Source organism: Ursus arctos, unplaced genomic scaffold (assembly GCF_023065955.2).
Source record: "Ursus arctos isolate Adak ecotype North America unplaced genomic scaffold, UrsArc2.0 scaffold_34, whole genome shotgun sequence".
Taxonomy (NCBI): domain Eukaryota; kingdom Metazoa; phylum Chordata; class Mammalia; order Carnivora; family Ursidae; genus Ursus; species Ursus arctos.
Window position 1 is genome coordinate 1073731 of NW_026623030.1, and position 5232 is coordinate 1078962.

The window sequence follows — 5232 nt, forward strand, 5'->3', positions numbered from 1 at the left end:
AATTCACCTAACTTCTAACATCACTGGTTGAGCTGGGAATCTTATCTCACCTTCTTCGCCCGATGGGTTGGAAGGCCTGGATCCACTGGCTTCCCTAGTTCGTAGGCCTTTGGGACCTAAGTGAATTATGCCAGTGACTATCCTGGTTCTGTAGGTGGCAGATGGCAGCTCACGAACTTCCCTGTCTCAATAATCATGTGAGTCCGTCCTGACTGGATACAATTTAACAAGTATACAAATACATTTTAAATGTATATGTACGATTTTTGTATTTATATATAATGTAGACCTCGTATAATTTATATATATTATACTTATGTACAAAACGTATTATATAAGTATAAAGTATATTATATGCTTATATAAATGCAAATAAGTATATCAGATATTTAAAATACAACATATAAACACACACACACATATACACACATATACACACACACAACACAATGCGTATAGTTTGGTTTCTCCGGATAGCCCTCACCCACTTGAGAGCTCAATCTTTCCATAATGTTCTCACCATCAATTATTTTCAAAAATCGCACCATGTACGTTCTTCCTTTCCCCAGTAAACAGGCAGCACTTTCATTGTTGAATTATTGAATTATTGAGGCCAGAACAGTGTCGTACATGGAATGTTACAGGATCTTTGTCAGCACAGTGGGAACGGAGTCTGTGCTACTGAACACAGAATAGTGCCCTGAGTCATGGCTCCCTGTCTATGAGAGGCTGGTCAGAGGCTGCACCTGCTGTAGGGTGTGGGTCTTCATGGAGACAAACAAGTTGGCAGAGGGACCACTGTCTGGTTGGCCTGAGGTCCTCTAGTGTATGACATGCTCCCTGACTGTCATGGCATGAGTGAGATCTTTACAAAGTACCCACATCACACGGGAGGGCAGGGAGCCCCCACTGCCACATGGATTCTGTCTCCTCTTAGATGGGACCACAGTTTCCTTCTGAGAAATTAGTCTCTATTTTCATAATAGGGAAATTGCCAGGAACATCACAGGCTAGATGTGGTGTGAACAGGATCACTCCAACATGAGATCTGTGGAGCTGCCATAGCCCTTCTGTCTCGAGTGCTGTGCCTCAAACTGCAAGAACAGTCTTCTAGGTCTCCTCCAATAATTCAACAGTACATATTTCAAAATCTTCTTTTAAAAGACGAGAGAATAGACACTTCAGATAGAATGACTTGAAATATTTTAGAAGTCCGTGAGGCCAGCTAATCCACCCATGCTTTTATTATACTACATGGGAAGGAATCAGCACGTGAAGGAGTAACCATTCATGTGTCCATTGATTTTCTGGGTCAGATGCCATACATGTGATCTGGATATTTTCTCTCTCTTTCTCTCTATATCCCTTAACTTGCTATTATTAAAGGAATCTCTATACTTATTATATCCTGAATGATACAACCTAGATATTGATTTTTGTGATTTTAAAAACTTTACATGCTTTAGCTGCATTGTGCATTCATCATATTATGTGCAAGTGTTCAATTTGCCTCCTTTTGTGGTAATCAAGCTTATTGTTTCTGTGATGTGTAATTGTGTGGGCAGAATACTCAAAAAGACTTGACATGAAACCCTTAGTCCTCTCTTATGGAGGCCCTGAGGGTGCTGCTAGTACTCACAGAGATGAAACAGATGCATGCTATCTCCTCGTGAAGAGCAGTGTTGGTTTTCTGCAGGAAGCATGTGGACACCAGAATGTTCACAGGCGGGCTCTCTGCTGTGATCCCAAGACACAGTGATCCAAACTAAGGGGCTGCAAGTCTAGTTTCAGATGCATCCCTAATTCTGACAAAGTCATGATCTAGTTATGATGGTATTCTTATCCAAAAATTAGACATCATTACTTAAACAATGGTCTAAATAGTTTAGTAGTTGAATGTTTAAAGCACATAAAGGATCTCAAGTCCCAAACGATTCTTGTTTCCCAGAACACTTTTCCTTGCCCCCATCCCAGTGGTCACCACGCTGCTCATCCCATGGTCTGGTCCAGAGACACATTGTTCAGAAGCTCTTGAAGCCTCTGTCTTATGTTATGAATAGTGACATGAAAAGTCTCATCAGAGCATCTCTATTCCACAAAACTCCTTGAAAGAAGCCATGAGTGCTGAACAGTTTTTCTCCAAACCCACCTGCTACTAGAAAAGCACACTAGGCCAAACATCTCTGTGGATGAAGTGACTTTGCTTAGGAAAGACCTAGCGGTGAGGTCAGGGCACAAATGTGCACCAAGAGGCAGATAGAGAACATCCTGTGTTTCCTGGGCACACAGACTTGCCCTGTGAGATGTCCCTGGAGCAGGACCCCTGAGGTCAATCTTGACTCCCGTCTCCTTCTCCCAGAGGCTCAGACCCTGAATCCTTTCTCTGGATTTCAATGAGGTATTTCTCCACCCTCCTCAGCTGTCTCTCTTGCATTATTCTTATTTCTTAATCATGTTGAGAATACAAGCATTTTCTCAATATCCCTCTTTTGTCATCCTCGAACCAGCTGGGGCTGGAATAATTCAATGTGTGATGTTTCCTCAGCCCTGAGCCACCTCCCCCTACACACTCTATCCCTGCGATGTGGCTTCCTGGTGACTTTGAGAAAGAGCATGTGGGCGACTCAGTGTTGCAGATGCCATGTGTCATTATGTACGAAATAAAGGAAAAATGGGAAGGATCTCAAATTGCACCAGAAGGGATCAGAGCTTGGGACAGAGCTGGGAGATTTGGAGGGTGGGCAGGAGGAGGAGCAGAGCATGGGTTTCCAGCTCCCTCAGCTGCCTTCCATGGTGCTTGGCCTTTATGCTCTGTGGCCACTAGGAGGCAGCGAGGACCTGAATTTGGGAAAAGCAATTTTTGCTGATCTGTTATCCTGAAGGTGGGTCCAAAAGTGCTTCTGGAGCCACTCTATGTGCGACACAAGGGAAGGGGGGCCTAATATCTGTTGTATTCCAGTAGTTCCCTTTATGGAAGTTCCAGGAAACATCTCCTAACCTCAAGGCACTGTAAAGCAGGAGAGTGAGTCTTGAGAAAAGTTAACTGAGGGCACCAAGAGTGATTTGAGGGAGAATGAGACCCCAGCTCTGCCTGTGCTCCTGGCAAGAGGAGTAATTGAATTTCCCCTAATCTCAGCCAGCCTGGAGAGCTTTCGTTACCCTCCTCCTGCACAGCAAAGTGGTCCTGGGATTCCTCCCCCAGCCACACCAAGACTTCCCCATGGAAGGCAAGGATATTCCAAGGCTGTCTTGAATTCCTGGGGTCTGTCACAGACTCTGCCTCTCATAGTTCAGTGAATGCATGTGAAATATGTTAATATCTGGACACCTAGGCTTTGTTGCCCAAGGATGAAGAAGTATTTGGTATAGAGAATCACATCAGAGTGGGTGAGGAGAGGCAGGGCAGGAAGTATATTTGCATGGAGGCCCTCCCTCCCTGGAGGCAGGAGGAGTGGATAAGAGAATTATGGTGGAGCCAGGCTCAAGGTTGGCTTCTGAGAAGTCAGTACTCTTAGAGCGTCTCCACCATGGCTTGGGCTCTGGTCCTCCTCTACCTCCTCACTCAGGACACAGGTGAGCCCTCCAGGAAAGGGAGCTCAGGGACATCTGGGCTGATCCTTTGTCTCCTCCTCAGACTTACCTGGGGTCCCACCACTAAACTCACTAGATCGTGTTCATTCATTTTTCAGGATCCTGGGCACAGTCTTCCCTAACTCAGCCTCTCTCAGTATCTGGGGCCCTGGGTCAGACCATCACCATCTCCTGTGCCAGAAGCAGCAGTAACATTGGGAGTGGTAATTATGTCTCCTGGTATCAGGAGCTCCCAGGCACTTCCCCAAACTCCTGATGTATAATGTAAACACTCGGCCATCAGGGAACCCTGATCCCTTCTCTGGCTCCAAATCTGGAAACACGGCCTCCCTGACCATCTCTCGTCTCCAGGCTGAAGATGAGGCTGAGTATTACTGATGGTCATATGATGGTAGCTACAATTTTTCACAGTGATCCCATTTCATGAGGAAGTGAGACCAAAACCTGCCCTCTGTTTACAGGCTCCCTACTTGCTCTGAGGATGCTTACCCAACATGGGGACATCTGGATGCACATTTCTATGGAGCCCCCTTCATCCTCTGGGGCAGGTGCAGTAGTTTCTTTAGGAATTCACACTTCGCAAAATTCGCAGTCCATTTCATGAAAGTCCCGTTTCTTCTGAAAGGGACCATTCAGCCTGATTGATATTTCCCCTTTATTTTTTAAAATTTTTTTAAAGGTATTATTTATTTATTTGACAGAGACAGCCAGCCAGCGAGAGAAGGAACATGAGCAGGGGGAGTGGGAGAGGAAGAAGCAGGCTCCCAGCGGAGGAGCCTGATGCTGGGCTGGATCCCAGAATGCTGGGATCACGCCCTGAGCTAAAGGCAGATGCTTAACTGCTGAGCCACCCAGGCGCCCCAATGGTATTTCCCCTTTAAATCATCTAATGAGAAAGCATACTAGGACAGGCAGCTCTTTGTGAGTGGAAAGGACTTCTCCCCAGGAAGGTGCACAGCTATGAGTTGTTAGTCTCTGTACAGAGGAGATTAAGAGAAGAATGGCTTCTGCCCCATGTGATAGAGAAATGCACTCTGATGTTAAGTCCCAGAGGTGGGCTCTTTAGAGTAATCCTGACCCCAGTTCCCTTCTACCTAATTCACGAACCCTGGAAAAACTGCTCCTGTTTACTTTGGCTGTTTCAGATGATGACTGAACTCTCTTTCTCATTCTCTCTCTCAATATTTTTTTATTCAAAAGTATAAGTAACCAGTAAATTTTTTTTCTGCCTGTGCCATTGTTCTCATCTCGGCTATCTTCAGGATATGGTTTAATTTGACCCTTTATATTTCCACAGCCATGAGCCAAGAACTGCCACACTAACACAAACGTTGTGATAAGGCTGTTAAGGGGGAAAAGCTAGCTGGTGCTGAGGGGTAGGGTCTGAAGCCCCTGGTGTGGCAGGTGACCCATTCCTTTCTTGAGGAAGATGGATTTAAGAGGAATCTCAGGACTTGGTACTGACTGGAAGGGGAAAGAAGAAGAGGGAGAAGAGGCAGAGCAGAAATTCCTGCTCTCACTCAGCAGCCTTCCCTGGTGCTTGGGTAGCACCATCTGTGACCAACAGGGGACAGCAAGGACCTGATTTGGGGGAGGTCATGGCTGTAATTTACCCTGACCTTTGCAGAGTACCAAGAACTG

General features: G+C 45.7%; 1 pseudogene; it reads left to right on the top strand.

The window, feature by feature from the left end:
- Nucleotides 1-3527: 3527 nt before the first annotated feature.
- On the top strand, nucleotides 3528-3969 carry LOC125283043 (immunoglobulin lambda variable 2-18-like; annotated as a pseudogene).
- Nucleotides 3970-5232: the final 1263 nt, after the last annotated feature.